Source organism: Chiloscyllium plagiosum, chromosome 33 (genome assembly GCF_004010195.1).
Source record: "Chiloscyllium plagiosum isolate BGI_BamShark_2017 chromosome 33, ASM401019v2, whole genome shotgun sequence".
Taxonomy (NCBI): domain Eukaryota; kingdom Metazoa; phylum Chordata; class Chondrichthyes; order Orectolobiformes; family Hemiscylliidae; genus Chiloscyllium; species Chiloscyllium plagiosum.
Genome location: NC_057742.1, coordinates 20494196 through 20513112, shown reverse-complemented (window position 1 = coordinate 20513112; position 18917 = coordinate 20494196). Strand labels below are relative to the sequence as shown.

Below are 18917 nucleotides of genomic sequence, written 5' to 3'. Positions count from 1 at the left end.
CAAGTTCCTCATCGCTTCTATTTGGCTCTCCAACCGATCCACTTGATCTGATAAGATTCGCATCCAACAGCATTTATGGCAGATATAATCCGCAGTAACCCTTAAACTCTCTTTAAACTTCCACATCTGATAAGAAGTACATATCACTGTAAAGGCCATTTTTGCTCCTTCACAATCTACAAACCCAGAAAGTAACACCGTCTTATTCCTCTACAAACACTGCCCCAGGTTAAAGTAATAGCTATGGCTTATATTTTAAGTTTCATCAAGAAACTTATCTCCAAAAACATATAATCAAGAAAGAACCACTGTACCCACTACTGCAGCCTTTGGACATACTTTGAACAACAATTAACTTATCTAATTCTGTGCTGTGAACTTCGCCCAACAGTTCCTCCAAGATTAGTTGTGATTTTCACTGTTTGTTAATTTTCCCAGATGCACTCCGATGTCCAGCGATATACAAATTCAAACAGCAAAGGCAGTAACTGTGCAGGTTTTCCTCTTTTTTTCTGTGTGTGTGTGTGTGTGTGTCTCTCTCTCTCTCCTGCACCGTCCTCACCATGTGCTTCCTTTATCTGCTCTTCTCCCTTTTAAACTGCTGTTGTTTTGACTTTTTTTTCAAAGTCCCAAATCAATGCAACAGCATATAAAACAGTAATTGCTGCTCCTGGAATTCGAGGAAATCACCTCCAACACCTAAAATACCTCAAAAAAAGGAGCAGCTCTTACACCATAAATTTTTCCCGTCCTCCATCTTGGATTACCCAGAATCCCTCCTCACCTTCCATGCCATTATTAGTCACAGGACTAATTGGGGCAGGATCTGGGGACGCTGAGTGATTCAATTCCTTTGCAAAGGGAGGTGGGGGTCCCAGTCATCACCACATGCAACACTCTACCAGGTATTCTCTTCTAGCTTCTCCAGTCCAATTCTTAATTGCCATCTCCATCAGAATGAACTGTCCCATAAGGACACATCATTAATTTTTGTATCAATAGCCAACATTTTAATTGTTGGCATTTTGAGTTATCAGCTACAGAGATTCTACTTCCAATGATTACTTGATACAGAACTTTAATGGAAGCCTGCAAATGTATGTGTTTTTCATTCAGTTTGGTCACAGACTGTTTGGATGCATCTTGTTTACTGTTTGCATGTTGCACTGCTCAGTAAGCCTTCTCCCAATGGGTCATGTGCACCGCATTTAACAGACTCTGGCTCAGTGGGCAGCACTGCTGTCTCACAGCGGCAGGGTCCTGGCTTCAACCACACCCTTGGGTGACTGTCTGTGTGGAGTTTGTACATTCTCCCCATGCCTGTGTGGTTTCCTCTGGATGCTCTGGTTTCCTCCCACAGTCCAAAGATGTGCAGGTTGCGTGGATTGGTTGTGCTAAATTTCCCGTAGTATTCAAGGATGTGTAGATTCGGTGGATTAAGCATACAAAATGCAGGATTACAGGGATAGGATGGGGTGGGTTTGGGTGGAATGCTGTTTGCAGGATTGGGATGGGCTGAATGGCCTGCTTCCACACTGTAGGAATTCTCTGATTCGTGTTGTTCCACTTTTTCACATAAACTTTCTATTTCTCCACATAACTTCTCACTTTCCTCACATAGCTTCTCATTTTCCTAATGAGACTTTTCATTTTATAACCCTTTTCCCCTTAACTGCTCCAAACTACAGACTATCATTGTAACCTTACTGAATGTGGAAGCATGCTTTCCTTCCTCTCTCCTTGCTTCGTCCCAACATTTCCGTCCATCGGAAACCAGATGAATTAAAATGTTGGCTGTCGATACAAAAATGAATGATGTGTGCTTATGGGACAGTTCATTCTGACGGAGATGGCGATTAAGAATTGGACTGGAGAGAGCTAGAAGAGAATACTTGGCAGAGTGTTGCATGTGATGATGACTGGGAACCCTCACCCACCTTTGCAAAGGAATTGAATGTCTCAGCATCCCCAAATCCTGCCCCAATGAGTCCTGAGACTACTAGTGGCATGGAAGGTGAGGACTCAGTCTGTCATCTACACAACCCCTCTTACAGTAGTGGAGTTAGGTGAAATCACTAAAAAGATACTACAATGCTCAATGCACATGAGCCACTTGTTATTTCAATGTTCTCTTTGTATCCCTTCCCATTCTTGACAATCTGCCATCATCTCCTAACTCTTTTGACGTCATCAAAGGGATACAGGAAGTGATCAGATTACCTTCACAAATTCTGCCATTTGTTTCTCACATACAGCAAACACTCAACTTATTTCCAATTACTGATCAATTCACCTCTATCCTCAGACACGGATATGAATTCTGACATCAGTTGGGCCAGCTGATCTCTTCATCACTTTCAGGTTGGATGTTTGAGAATACAAGGCTGGTGAGTTCGACTTTAGTGCAACCTAAGGTCACTTCTTATCGTAGACACTCAAGGACAGCAAAAATGTTACCTGAAAAGGATATTCAAACCTTTTCCCCAGGTATTCTTCTCTTGTGTGTCAGAAAAAGGACAGGAAGTCAACTCAGATTTTAATTAAACAAACCCTTCTTTATTTAACTCTTTATGTCACAATACTCAACATAAAACAAATATTCATTGCAACATTTCCTTCTTCCTTTATCCAACTGAGCCTCTCTTTAACCCAATTCATTTAATTTCTCTTTATTTTACCTTAATTAATATTCAGCTCTATCTTTATAAGTTTGGCTTAAAATAAATACCACCCTGATTCGTGTGGAGTGGCCAATCTTTCTCTCTGCGTAGATCTTGCCTCATGGTTCTTTGTCTCTCTGAAGATAACTTCAGGGCATTTACTTTTCAAGTATTGGTCTCGATGATCACTCCTGTGAAATCCTTTGTTTTGCTAACATTTATCCCAAAACATGTTCACTTTCCAGAAACGTTTCTGCACTCAGCCAATAAATTGACCAAACCTCATCACAGTGTTCGATCTCAACTAATGGAGTTTATTGGTCAATAACCCTTAAATATTTACACCAAGCCTTCAACAATCATATTCCATGTTCTATATCAAGTAATACCGTGTCAGTATGTCTATCAGACCACCAACCTCCCATATTTGGCCAACACAGGAATTGGAGATCGCAGCTCACTGGACAGAACATAGAACATAGAACATTACAGCGCAGTACACACCCTTCAGCCCTCAATGTTGTGCAGTCCTGTTATACTCATCTGAAGCCCATCCCACCTACACTATTCCATGTACGTCCAATTGCCTGTCCAATGATGACTTAAATGCACTTAAACTTGGCGAATCTACTACCGATGCAGGCAAAGCATTCCATACCCTTACTAGTCTCTGAGTAAAGACAGGTCACAACATGTCTTTGCTCCAGTTTTAACTGAGGTCAAAGTTTAAAGTAGCTTGGCCAAACTTCCCAGCATGCTTGATTGTAGCTCTTAACCAGTCTTGTCAGCAGATTTGATGCTGGTCACCTGACCACAATATTTATGAAGCTTTGGAAGCTATTGTTGGTGCAGTATGATTTTAAAGAATTTGACCTGGATCTGAAAGTTTTCTACTGTAGTATATTGTTTTAATAGTCTCCCATGTGGGAGCAGAAGTAGCCTTCATTAAAAATTTGGCCGGCTTTGAGCTGGTGTGATAATTTCCCACTGGAATGAAGACATTGAACTATGACTGCATCTGTGCCCTCTGTCATCCAGCTTTGCTTCATTGTAGGTGCCCTCGGTTCATGCTATGTCCACAGTTACCTGGCACCCAATACAGATCATTAGCAAATAGTCAATATTTCCTGAAGATTCCTGGGGGCCATTGTGAAGTTTGTCTGGTATCTTACAGCAACTGTTGGACAACTCAGTTTGGAACCCAAAGGCTTGAATAACGTTTTCATAGTTAGCAGTTAATTTGTCAATCATCTCAAACCTTCCATTTCTAACCATCTTCTTAAAATGTCATCAACACAGCTACAAAGTGTTCACAGCATCTTTATCTGATCTTTATGGGATTTCTGAATGGTGACACAGTTACCTCACAGTGCCAGGAACTTAAGTTCAATTTCACTCTCGGGCAACTGTCTGTGTGGAGTATGCATGTTCTCCCTCTGCCTCAGTGGGTTTCTTCTGGATGGCCTGGTTTCATCCCAGAGTCCAAAGATGTACAGATTGAGTTGATTGGCCATTTTAAATTGCCTGTAGTGTGCAGGCTTGGTGGATTGCTCATGGTAAATTCAGAGTTATGGGATATAGGGTTAGCAGATAGCTCTGGTTAGGATGCTGTTTGGAGAGTTGGTGCAGATTTGATGGGCTGAATGACCTTTATCTGCAATGCAGAGCTTCTATGAATCCAGAGGCATTCTGAAGCTGATTGAATCTGTGATGCACATCTTAGCTAAAGCCTTCCACAAAGACTAGGAACTCTGATAGAGTCAAGCTTTCTCCTGGGCTCTGTGCATTTCTGGTCAGCTGTTGAGGCTAATGTTCGGTTGTGGCAATCACTGCAACAAACTAAGTGTGTTCTGTCAAGAAGAAGACCTTTCAGTTTCAATCTTTATGAGTGTTGACAGGGAGCGTTAATAAATGATTCACAGACTGCTGCCACCCTGCATTCATACCATGACAGGTGTCTGCATATCTTCAGTTGAGAAGAATTAGAAACCATGCTGATTTCTAACCCTATGAGAAAACTAGTAGGCGCGATTTCATTTTTAGTCGTATTTTTCTTTAATAATTAAACAAGAATACAATAAATTAAACAGGCATTAATAGACAAATTTTAGTTAATACAAACAATAAATTGCACATTAAATAGCAGATGCAACAAAGGTAGATGTGATGAAATGTATATAATAATTATAATATTTTCAGAATGAGATTTGGGCTAGTTCTGAAAAGTATTTTCATAGAAGGTCAGACAATCATTTTGAAACAGTGATCTCAATAGATAATTTTGAACAAAGCATTTGACCTCAGCCAATCATCAAGCAGACTCCTTCAGTGTAGTGTAAGTGATAAAAGTATCTATATTCTCGATTTAGGACAAGCAGAGGAAAACAGAGAGAGGCAGTTAATTTAACTTTGACACCAAAGCAACAGTTTTAAGGGTAGGTTCCGAAGTACCCGGAGTTCAGTTCAGAGGATAGAATTGTTTATTCTTTTGGGGGAACCAAGTTTTCCCAGTTCTGTTCAAGGGAACCAGTCAACTAGCTGTACAGTTTCTCATCCGTGAAACTTCTAAGCCAGGAGACTTTGGTTTGAAATCATCAAATCTTTCGAACTGATAACATTTAGGCCATGAAAATTGTAAGAGTTTCATGTCAGCAAACTCAGAAAACAAGCCATAAAATTGTCTTTGTATTTAAGAAAAAGAAAGCAGCAACCATTACATCAGAGTTGATGGTCTAGTGGCATTGTCACTGGATGCTTAATCCAGATACTCAGCTAATGTTCTGGGGACCTGGATTAAAAATCTGCCCGTAGCCGATGATGGAATTTGAATTAAATTTTAAAAAAAGAATGAGAATTAAGAATCTAATGTTGGCCATGAATTTAGTGTTGGAAAAAACACATCTGGTTCACTAATGTCCTTTGGGGAAGGAAACTGCCACCCTTACCCGGTCTGGGTGACAGGTGACTCCTGATCCACAGAATGCTGTTGACTCTCAACTGACCTCTGAAATGGCCTAACAAGCCATTCATTTCAAAGGCAAAAAGGGGTGGTCAATAAATACAGTGATCTCCCACAAGTGAATTTAAAAAAATAGTAAAGATGTTGAACTCTGTGATCGGAGTGATATTTCTCTTGGATTGAGACTATGTAATGAATGGTGTTCATTGAAACACTTCTTTAGGTGTTTGTGTTCATAACTTTTCCAGCTGTTTTATGCATATATGCATAAATACATAATGCATTTGTCTACTTATTTCTTCTTTTAGATCATAAATGTATATTCTGTTGTTAAAAATAATCTGCAGTCTTGTGTGAACATGTTTCGTTGACTAATCACAAGGTTCGCAGATGACAAAGATTGAGCACTTTCTCAATCAAGCCTGTTTTCATTCTGGGATACGACTTGACTAGTCTAACCATCAACTGAGACCAAACAAAAAGCTCATGGATTTAGTAGGCATTCAACTCAGCGAATCAAATCATGGAATAAAACAGCACAGAAGAGGACCGTTGGCCCATTGAGTCTGCACTGACAAGAAAAAAATTACTCTAAATTGACACCCATCCCACTCACCAGCACTTGGCCTATAGCTTTGAATTTTATGACATCTCAAATGTTCATCTAAGCTCTTTTTAAAGTTTATGAAGTTGCCTGCTAGTTTCTAGCTACTGTCCTAGGTAGTGCATTCAAGATTTCCACCACTCTCCAATGAAAATATTTTTTCTTAAATTCCCTCTAACCTCTTGCCTTTCGCCTTAAAATTATGACTCATTATTAATGCCCCTTCAACCAAGGGGAACAGTTACTTTCTGTTCATTCTGTCTATGACCCTCAGACTCTAACACAGCTTGATCAAGGACACCTCCCCAACCCCCCAGTCTTCTCAGCTGTAAAGAAAACAACTCAAGCTTATCCAGCCTCTCCTCATAATTTAACTGCTCCATCCCAGGCAACATCCCGGTGAATCTGTTTTGCACTCTCTCCAGTGCAATCATATCTTTCCTATACTGCAGAGACCAGAACTGCATGCAGTACTCCAGTTCTGACCTAACCAAACTCCTAGGTAAAACAATTACTGCAGATGCTGGAAACCAGATTCTGGATTAGTAGTGCTGGAAAGGCATGACAGTTCAGGCTGCATCTGAGGAGCAGTAAAATGGATGTTTCGGGCAAAAGGCCTTCATCAGGAACGGGCTTTTGCCCGAAACGTCGATTTTACTGCTAAAACAAACTCCTGTACAGCTCCAACATGACCTCCCTAGTTTAACATCTATGCCATGACTGATAAAGGCAAGTGTCAAATATCTTGGCTTCTTATCTACTCTATTAACCTGTCCTGCCACTTTCAGGGATCTATAAACAAGCATCCCAAGATCTCTCTGGCCATTTGAACTTGCTAGTGCAGTAACATTGATTGAGTATTCCCTGGTCTTGTTACTTCTTCAAAAGCAAATTGCCTCACACTATTGCAGGAGCCAGTCAGGTAGATGGATTAACCCTAGGAAAGATCGGAGAGGGAGGTAGGTGGAGCTGGGGTCTCCTGTGGCTATCCTTATCTCAAACGAATATGCTGTTTTGGAAAATGTAGAGGGTGATGGGCTCCCCGGGGAATGTAGCGCAAACAGTCAGGTTTCTGGTATCGAGAACGGCTCTAATGTATTGAGGGGTAAGGCTGGTTTCAAGTGATCAATTGTGATGGGGACTCTCTAGTCAAAGGCACAGATAGCCGTTTCTGCTGCTGGCAGTGAGAAATCAGAATGGTGCCTCCCTGGTGCCAGGATCAAGGATATCTCGGCTACGGTGCAGAAGGTTCTCAAAGGGGGGAACAAACTCTCTATATCCTTCTGCAATCTAAGATCTTCTTGCTCACTGTGAACTACCCAGCCAATCTGCGTGTCATCTGCAGGTTACTTGTCACATTTTCCATTTTCTGCAAAATACTCATTTGTATTATAAACAACAAGGGGCTTGGCGCTGGTCCCTGTGGTATGTCATTGTACCATAAAACCTGAAGACGTAGGAGCAGAAATGAGACCATTCAGCCCATTGAATCTACTCCACCATTCATTCATGTCTGATAAGTTTGTCAGGGAGAAAATGAGGGCTGCAGTTGCTGGAGATCAGAGCTGAAAATGTGTTGCTGGAAAAGCGCAGCAGGTCAGGCAACATCCAAGGAACTATCTTGCTTTTTCCCAGTAACTCTTGATCCCCTTGATACTCGAGAATATATCTATCTCAGTCTTAAATATATTCAATGACCTGGCCTCCTCAGCCTTCTGTTGCAATGAATTCCATAGATTCATTATTCTCTGGCTGAGGAAGTTACTCCATATCTCTGTTCTAAAAGGTCTTCCCTTTACTCTAAGGCTAGGCCCACAGGTACTAGTATCTCCTACTAATGGAAACATCTTCCCAACATCTATCCTGTCCAGGCCATTCAGTTTTCCATATGTTTTAATTAGATCCCCACTCATCCTTCTAAGTTCCATTGAGTCTAAACTCAGAGTCCTCAAACATTCCTCATATATTCAGCTTTTCATTCCTGGGACCATTCTCGTGATCCTCCTCTGAATACACTCCAGGACCAGTACATCCTTTCTGAGAAACACTGCTCAGAATATTCCAAATGTGATTTGACCAGAGCCTTATAAAGCCCCAGAAGTACATCCCTCCTTTTATATTCAAATCTTCTCAAAATATATGCCATCACTGCATTTGTCTTCCTAACTACTGACTCAAACCTACAAGTTTACCTTGACAGAATCCTGGACTAGAACTCCCAAGGCTCTTTGCACTTCAGACTTTGGAATTTCCTCTCCATTTAGAAAATAGTCCATGCCTCTATTCATCCTACCAAAGTGCATGACTTCACAATTTCCCACATTCTGCTCCATCTGCAATGTCTTTGCCCACTCTCTGAACCTGTCCAAATCCTTCTGCAGCCTCCTCGTGTCCCCAATGCTACCTGCCCCTCTACCTATCTTTGTATTATCTGTAAACATAGTCAAAATGCCCTCTGTTCCTTCACCTAGACTGTTAAGGTATATAGTGAAAAATTGTAGTCCCAACATTAAGCCTTGCGGAACACCACTTGTCACTGGCTGCCATTTTGAGAAGAACCCTTTTATCCCCACTCTCTGGTTTCTGGTAGACAGCCTAACTTCTATCCATGCCTGAACCTTGCCTCTAACATCATGAGCCCTTATCTTACTCAGTAGTCTCCTGTGTGGCACTTTGTCAAAGGCCTTCTTGAAGTTCAGATAGATAACATCTATTGGCTCGCCTTGGTCTAACCTGCTCGTTATTGTCTCAACGATAGTTTATCAACCATTTCTGGAAATTAACTAGTTTAAATAACTGCTTGTAAATTGTACATAACAGCAGTTGCTACCTTGATTTTAGTGTCGGGCAATGGAAGATGGAGTTCATCGTTGAGATTATTCTTCTTGGTTTGGTGACTGGTGTATAATGATTGGAAATGCGCTTCAAGATAAACATAACAAAGATCAGCTGTGAGATCTATAGCTTGTTACATGAAGTGTGGGACATTGTGAAAATGCATTGAATTTAATGCGTCAATAATTATCAGGTGTGAATATCAAGTCATGGGAGATCCTTTTGTTTGCTGGTACAGTAGATCCCTTTGTGATACTGCTGAAATTCAATCTGACCAGATCAGAGTCACTTTACCTTATCGGCTTCATCTCATAAACATTTCTGAATATGTACCTCAGATGGGGAAAGGCAGGTTTAAACAAGTAATTTGAGATATTCCTTACAATGGTGAAGATAGGGTATAATGATATCTTACAATTTGTGGTTGAGAAAGAAGATACTTCTAAATTATACATTAGAAGCAAAGAACTTTGAAAAGGTTATTACACTGGTAGCTTATAAAGGTGAGGGAGAATATTGTGTTACTAACTTATTGAACGACTATGGTGCAATTTTATCTCATATTGCAGATACTGATACTGGTTGATTTAAGCAGACTCTAGTGTTCACTATGTTTCTGGGTATTCCCGAGGTAGGTTATTAGCAAGTCAAGCCCATAGATGTTGCGCCGTGACCATGTCACCCATGCTCTCAATGATGAATCTTAGGGTCAGTTTCTTCTGAACCCTCCTCTTTTTGCTTAGTCTGATGGACAAAGGGGAACGAGATAAGGTGGTAATCAGTCCAAGCAGTCACTGAGCCGAACATAGTCCCGGTGGCATTCACATCCGAGTGGCTTGTGTGGCCAATACCTTCCCATCCTGTGTTGCCATTCCAAAAGTTGTGGTCTCCTTCAAATCTGGCATTGAAGTCACAAAGAACAATTATTTTCTCCTCCTTGGGATGCTTGGCAGTGTGTCAAAGTTGGCAAAGAAAGTCTCCTTGCTTTCCTCGACCAAGTCACGGGTTGAGGCACAAGTGCTCCTTTGGTTGTTAGTGAGCATCAGGTTGATGGTCTTGAGTCAATTGTTGATCCCCACAGGAAGTTCAAAGGGGTAACAGATGAGCTGGTTCTTCATTGCGAATCCAACACAGTGAATACTTGGCTCAGAAACTGCCTTCACTTTTCAGAAAAAGGTGTAACCACCTTTCACCCGCATCTGCAAGGCGGGTTTCAGAAAGAGAAGCTCGATCGATATGGCATCGCTTCAGTTCTCTGACTATGATTGCAGTTGTTCTCTCCACTTGGCCACTGGTCTTACATGCCAGGCTCCAAGTTTACTATTCTTTGTTTCTGACCACATGTGGGTGATCCCTCTGGATCAGCGGTAATCTAGTTGGGAGCTTTGAGGCAAAGTATTTTAGGGCACCTTTTCCAGACACCTTCCCCTAAGGGGGTGAACAGAGCAGATCCCAAACAGGATGGTCAGTTATGGATGGAGCTGCTGAAATGCTTCATCCAGGAACGGACGACTGAACTTGACACCCATGGCCTCTTGCATCAGTTTGTGATGTGGGGTTTCCAGCTATCACAGTCCCTCCCCCTCCGCCACTCACTGATCGCCACAAGACTTTTATCCAGGATGCATGTAACACTGGTATCTTTTGGAAGGACACCTGTGCATGACATGTTTTAACATGGGGAGGCTGGTGCACAGCCAGCCACCACACCAACCTTGGCAGATAGGAGTCAAAGCCTAGTGGCATAGAGACCAAGACGACTGGCATCCCTTCTCTGTTGCAGCTGTTGTGTTCAGCTATCATCCTCCGTGCACTCTGCCATTGAAGTCTTTATGGATCACACTTTGTCTGGAACCTCTACCTGACCTTACTGTCATGGTGACCCTGGCAGGAGCTACGCTCCAGACAGTTTATCTCTTGGGTTCCTAGGTTCACAATGTGACCCTTGGGTACACGTCCAGGAACGGTTTGATCAGAATAATGCAGAAATTAAGCAACTTATCTCCAAGAAATGGACAGCTTTCTATGACTGGAAGAATGACATGAACTGCAAAACCAAAAGAAGGGCCCATGCCAAAGCTGAGGCCGATGTCCAGGCGAGGGGAGGGGAGATCAAAAACAAATGGTGGAATAATAAGACATTGGAAATCCAGCAGCTAGCAGAAACCAGTGACATAAGAGGCCTTTTCAGCGACACCAAGGTAGCATATTGTCCCAGCTACCATGGTCTAAACGCCCTGCACTCTGAAGATGAACAATAACTGCTCAAGAACAATGAGGCTGTAAACACTCACTGATGAGAGTATTTCCAAGAACTCCACAACCATAATATCAATGTTAACTTAGAAATCACCAATCAGATCCCCCAGAGATCCAGTGTGACCAGAGTACACGTTGACACAAGGAACCTAAGAAACAACAAGGATCCTGGTCCTGATGGGATTCTTGCAGAGATCCGAAAGGAGGGTGGCCCACAGCTCCATGAACACACAGATACTTTGCTCTTGAAGATTTGGCTCAAAGAAGAATTCCCCTTGAACCTCAGGGATGCTCTGATTGTACCACATTCAAAAAGGGTGACAAGGCTGACTGTGGGAATGTCAGAGGCATCTCTCTTCTGCCAACCACTGGCAAAGTACTTGCACAAGTCCTTGCTAAGAAACGTCTGCTGTTATCTCATGAAATACTCCCTGAATTGCAGTGCAGCTTCCATCCATCCGGAACAACAATAGACATGTTCTTCACTGCACATCAATTACAAGAAAAACGTCAAGAACAGAAACAGCCACTTTACATGGTCTTCATTGACTTAACTAAGGTCTTTGTCACAGCTGATCCCCAGACTCTCTGGCGGATTCTGTCATAGTGCTGAGGCTGCTGCATGATGACATGTCTGAGACAGTGCTGAGCAACTGTGGATTGGAGTCCGAACCTTTCACAGCAGAAATGTTGGTCAAGCAGGGCTGCATTATTGCATTCAACATGTTCACCATCCTCCATCTCACTGGCCAAAACCTGCTCAAGGAAATTCAAATTATTCACCGTTGGCAGAAGAGAGATGCCTCTGACAGGCAGGCAGTTCAACTGTAACAGGTTCAAGGCCAAAGGCAAGATCCCCACCACCTTCATCTTGGAGCTTCAGTATGCTGATGAGAATACCATGACAGGACTCCGTGGAAGGTCTGCCGTTCATCTTAGATGGCTTTGCCAAGGCATACGAACTCCTCCACATTAGCCTTGATATAAAACAGAGTCTAGTGCTCAATCAACCACCACCCAACAGTCCCTGCACCCCCATCCCCACAATAAGGATCAATGACTATCCCCTTGGAAATGTGGATCATTTCCTATACCTCAACAGCCTTCTCTCCTCTGATGCCAATGTCAATGCAGAAATACAAGACCATCAGAGCTGTGTCAGTGGAAACTATGCCTAACTCAGAAGAAGGCTGTTTGGAGACCATAACTTATTGGTGCAGACTAAACATCAGCTATATAAAGCCGTTGTCATTCCCACATTGCAATATGGAGCTGAAACATGGACTACCTGCAGTAGACACCTTAAAACGCTGAAAGAACACCACCAAAGATCCCTACGAACAATTCCTGCAGATCACCTGGGAAGCCAAGCACATTAACACAAATGTCTTGGAGAAGGTCAACATAGATTAGATTAGATTACTTACAGTGTGGAAACAGGCCCTTCGGCCCAACAACTCCACACCGACCTTCTGAAAAGCAACCCTCCCAGACTCATTCCCCTACATTTACCACTTTACCTATCACTATGGGCAACTTAGCATGGCCAATTCACCTAACCTGCACATTTTTGGAATGTGGGAGGAAACCACACAGACACAGGGAGAATGTGCAAACTCCACACAGACAGTTGCCTGAGGCAAGAATTGAACCCGGGTCTCTGGCGCTGTGAGGCAGCTGTGCTAAACACTATGCCACTGTGCTGCCCACATAGCCACCATCACCAACCCCATAATTCAACAGTAACTCCAATGGACTGGCGTGTTTTCTGAATGCTCAACCCACGCCTCCTAAAACAGATCATGTTCTCCCAGCTGAAGGAAGGTCCACCTGCCACTGGTAGATAAAAGAAATGCTTCAAAGATAACATTGGGACCAACCTGAAGAAATTCCATATCAACATCAATAACTGGGAGGACATGGCTACAAACCAGAATCATTGGAGAAACGTCATCCAGTAGGAAGCAAAACGCCCGGAAAACAATCTCCACTGTATTACTGGACAGAAGCGACTCTTACACAAGGGGGGACAGAAATCAGGGAGGCTGACCCACCATCACCATATCCAACCACCATTACTACCCAGCAATCTCCACACTGCAACAGACTCTGTGAATCCTGGACCGACCTCTTCAGCCATCTAAAGACCCACAAATAGACATCCTTACGGAAGGCAATCATGCTCGACTCAAGTGATCGCTGATAAATAGATAGATAGATAGATAGATAGATAGATAGATAGATAGATAGATAGGTAGATAGATAGATAGATAGATAGATAGATAGATAGATAGATAGATAGATAGATAGATAGATAGATAGATAAATAAGATTTTTTGCTTCAAATCTCAAATACTAACTAAACTTGGCCCTGTAGAATTTATTGTTATACATAAGAGGGAGGTAGTTTTTTTTTATCTTACAGATGATTTAAAAGAGATGTTGAGTAACTATTTTGAGAAATACAATGCCACTGCTAATAAACTTTTACTAGAAAAACTGATACAAATTACGACACAGTTAGTTGATGCCCATCGAACTTTACAAAAGGATAATATTCTGTCAAATAAATTAATTGGTGGGATAATTAATGGGATTAGGTAGAAGTGCACAGATGCAACCTTGAGTTCTTCTTATGTCAGTATTTGAGAAATTCATGCCCTGAAGTTATTTTTGGAGAGATGAGGAACCATGAGACAAGATCAACATGGAGAGTGAAATTGGCCATTTCACTCGAATCGGGTGGAACTTGCTTCAAGCTAAATTGATAGAGTTAAAGTTCAAGTTATAATGAAATGTGAATTAAGTTAATGTAAAGTGAAATTAAATTAAGATAATCTTATCAACTGTTCATTTTAAATTAAGTTACAGCATCCAAACTGTAATTTTGATATAATGGTTAATGGGAACAGATAAATTTTAATGTGGACACAAAGTGAGGAGTTTCCAAACCCCCTAAAAACACACCTTGGCTAAAGTATGAGTTTCTGCAGCTATCATTTGATTGCATAATTCAGGGGTACCACACTAATGGTGCAAGCTCATTTGGCTACTGTTTCTCATGATAAGGAAGAAAATTGTTGACATTCGTTGTATCATCTACAATCAGTAGTCCTCCTTCAGAACTTGTGCTGAACCTGTCTACGAAGGGTACTATTAAGCTGGAGAGGATTCAAAGAAGATTTACCAGGATCTTGCTGGAAATGGAGGGTTTGAGTTATAAGGAGAGGCTCAATAGGCTGGGACTTTTTCACTGGTGCATAGGAACTTGAGAGGTGACCTTGTGGAGGTTTATAAAATCATGAGGGGCATAGATAGAGTGAATGGCAGGTGCGATCTCCATAGGGGTGGAATATTTCAAGAGTATGAGGCATAATTTTAAGGTGAGCGGCAAAAGATTTAAAAGAGGCATGAGGGGCAACCTTTTTACACAGAGATGGGTTCGTGTATGGAACGAACTCCTGGAGGAAGTGGTGAATGCAGATACAGTTACAACATTTAAAAAGCATTTATGTAAGTACATGAATAAGAAATGTTTGGAGTTCAATGGGCCAAGTGCAAGCAATTGGGACTAGTATAGTTTGGAATTATGGATGACGTGGTCTGGTTGTACCAAAGGGTCTGTTTCCATGCTGTATGACTCTGTGACTCTGTAACTCTATGACTTGTACCTTGCCTGCAAGTTGGAAGAGCTAAACAATCAGGACAGACCAGATAAGCTCAGGTGGCAACTCCAAAAGTATTCACAGGACTGAGGACAATGTAAATGGTTTACTGGATCAATCTAAATCTGATTAACAAGTTGATGTGTTAAATAACCCTAAAAATGGCTCCACCTTCTCTTAAAAAATTTAGAATGGTGATAGAAGCCAGGGAGGCTTAATACCAGTGACCCAGCCCACATCTTGGTGTTCTTGCACAGAACCTGAAACAATTCCTAAAGTTCTTTGTGCATTTGTATCTAACATAACCAATTCAGACATGGAATGAAAAGCTCATCACATCACATCCCTCAACAAGAACTTAGCAGAGCTGCAAGGAGCTAAGTCTTCATGAAATTGAATGCAAACATTAGCTTTTATCATTAGATGAACAGTCCAGACTGCATTTCATATGGAAGATATTATAGTTATCTATCATTTGGAAACTCTTTGTTACCCAAAGTTGTGTCTATAGATGACCGTTGAGGGAGTGATATGCCATATGGATGATATTTTTCATCACAGTTCCACTCTGATGGAGCTCAGGGGCAGGATACTGACAGTGCTGCATCTTTACAGTTTACAGGTGTCACACACAATCACTAGTGTGAGGCTTCCAAACCCACCATTGACTTCCCAGGCCACATTGCCAATGTGTCTGGCATCAAACCAGATCTCCAAAGGAGAGCAGGCACCAGGAAATTTCTATTTCTCCTTTCTATAAATGAATCCGAGGTTTTTATTGGTGTGGCTCCCCAGTTAGACAAGTAACCAATCTGATGCACTTCAATGACCACCTGTAGCAATTCCTGAGATAGGAACTGGCTTGGTATTGGAATATGCCAAAAAATGGCCTTTGTTATGATCAAAAGCATGTTGAGGTCACAAGCCCATATGACAATAAGAAATAGGAACAGGAGTAGACTGTTCAGCCTTTCATGCCTATTTTATTACTCAGTTGGATTATGCTGATCTAATATTCCTCACATACACTTTCCTTATAACCTTTGATTCTTCAACAAATCAAGAATCTAATGCCTAACCAAACCCTGACCCATATTGATCTGGATCAGCTCACCATTGTGCAGCCTATACATCCTTCATTGTTAGAGGCTTTTTTGGTCCTGGTCTAGCATTATGACTCCCAATAACTGACTTACTGTGCTTCCATTATGCTGCTGACACTGAAACAGTGGTACATGGTCACTGAGAAAGAGGTCCAAGCATTCGTTCAAACCTGTGAAAAGTTCTCTGACTATGTCCTAGTTTAAATCCATTGTCTGATGTATGTGATGGATTACACATCAGTAGAGATCATTCTTAGCAGCAAGAGCTGGCAACTATGCCATCCCAAATCGAAAGCCTCAGATTAATTCCCACACAGTTTGGCACCATTATGAAATGTGTCTATGGCAATTTCCAGACCAGTCTTTTCCAACATTCATTTGAGGAAGGCTTCACAGTATGATTTGCTGAGGACATGGATGCCTATATTCCTTTGTCATCCAAACTTCCCCAGAGACTAATTCAACAACAAAATCCATACAGCTCAGAAAGCTGACACTGAATGTACACAAATACGGGAGCACCATATCACTGGATGGCCTGTAAATGTCCACGCAAATTTTATGTTAAAACGCAACATCACATTAGCCTTCTAGTTGACCTGCTAGTCTAAAAAAATGACATTGTTGTTCCCAAGCCCCAAGGTCCTCAGGAAGAGTGTTCTCCAATGCTTACACCAGGGACACTTGGCTGTTACCAAGTGCTGGCACAAATCTACAATTCTGTTTGGCGGCTTGGTATAACAAAAGCTTCTGAAGGTAGAATCTTTAAATGTCCAACATCGTTACCCATAGGCAATTCCACAACGAACTTTTGATGGCCTCATCTTTGTCATCTCATTAGTAGAGATAGATCCATCCATCTTCAAGTGTAAAACCTTTCTTATTGTCATTGACCATTATTCCTGATCGCTTCAAGTGAAACAACTGCATCGCCATCATCAATTGCTGTTATCATTATGCTTAGAAAAGATTTTCACTGTGTATGACATCCATGAATAATCATTTCATATAACAGCTTGCAGTTTGATAATGACCACTTCAAGCCCCTACAATGGAGGAAGAGTTGTAGCTACAACTTGCTCAAGAAAAGAGCAAACAGATTTCACTTTGAACTGGTGGAGAGGCTTTTTTTTTTCAGAAATGAGAGAAATCAGCTGTATAGCTTGTTCATAGTAAGCTTTCCACTAATCCAGCTTGTTTATTGGAAGCTTCGTTCCAACTCAATTTGTGCTTAGCAGTACATCAATGTGCAGAAGGTTTCGTACTTGGCTCCCAGGTCTGCAGCATACTCTTTGATCAGATATCATGGATACGGGCTTAAGTAAGGTCATGGAGAAGAAGAAACATTGTCAGATTAAAAAGACTGTTGCCTTCAACCATTGCCATAAGGTGCAGGATCTACCAGCATTCTGCACTAAGGAATCTGTTTAAATCAGGACCAAACCTGGCCTGGCCAATGTTTGAGATCTCTGTTTCAATCTTATTCTTAGGCTGTCAAAAATGACTACGACACTGGGAACTGGCATTGGGGTTTACCAGCGAACACCCTTTGGCGTTCTGGGTTGACTGCCCAGAAAATCGGGAAGATACCCCAATCACCCCAGAGGATCTTTCAAATCCTTTCTCCACAGGATGTTGTATTGCCATCCTGCCTCCAAAAGAAATAAGGATACAGTCAACCAGATTAGTATCAAGTGTATGTTTGTCTGAATTGAAAAGGTCTTCAGGGATGGGGATTATGATAAAAATGTAAATAATATGTGCACAAAATGAAACTTGCAGCAAATGTCAAATCAGCAGTTAATAATTTTAATTCTAATTGTAGAGTGCATCATCAGCCATGTAAAATGATATATAGCATAAGAAACTGGGAACTGAGAGACTCAGGTTCTAATGGAGCCCTTCTAAAGTCTATCTTTGTAAGTTGGATAAATATTTAATAAGTGCTCACTGGCTCACACCATCATGATTTCTAGCTCTCTTGTTTATAGTCAGTAATCGCATTAACAATGTATTATGCCCAGCATTTTGGCCAATTTCTTTTCCCTGAATTAACATCACAAAAACTAGATTACCTGATCATTATTGTATTGCATCTGTTCAACTTCACTATGCGTAAAAAAATCTGCAATATTTCTGACATTGCAGCAATAATTGCACTTCAAGTGTGCTTCAGAGACTCCCAGGAACTTTGGAACATTGTGTAGGTGTGATTGCAAATATTCTGTGAGGAAAGGCAAATAATTGCTTGGTAGTGCAGAGCTTAAAAAATCCTGATAAGAGAGGAGACGGTAAAACTTTTTATTTTGTTCATACTTGGCCTGCATGAAAGAAATTAAACCCTCGTGTTAATTGGTTGTTTCTATGTAGCATTGAGATGCAGCAGGAACACACCAATAATTACTCTTTTGACATTGTCAGCTTATTCACTGACATACCACTTAAGGAAACCATTCACATTTGCTGTATCTCATTATATCATGACAATCTGGGGGGTGTAGCTCAGTAGTAGAGCATTTGACTGTAGATCAAGAGGTCCCCAGTTCAAATCTGGGTGCCCCCTGCATACAAGCACCTTCCCTACACTTGAGCAGTTTTTCAAGAAGCTTCCGTTGCCCATTCCGTGCAAGGAATGCTGTGGATGGGGTGTTTTGTGGGCGGCAGGATGGCTCAGTGGTTAGAACTGCTGCCTCACAGCACCAGGGTTCCAGGTTCGATTCCAGCCTCGGGTGACTGTCTGTGTGGAGTTTGCATGTGCTCCCCATGTCTGCCTGGGTTTCCTCCGGGTGCTCCGGTTTCCTCCCACAGTCCAAAGATGTGCAGGTCAGGTGA

General features: G+C 41.7%; 1 non-coding gene across 1 annotated transcript; it reads left to right on the top strand.

Moving 5' to 3' along the window:
* Positions 1 to 18576: 18576 nt before the first annotated feature.
* On the top strand, positions 18577 to 18648 carry trnay-gua. The gene has a single exon. It is a non-coding gene; the product is annotated as a tRNA-Tyr (tRNA).
* The last annotated feature ends 269 nt before the right edge of the window (positions 18649 to 18917 follow it).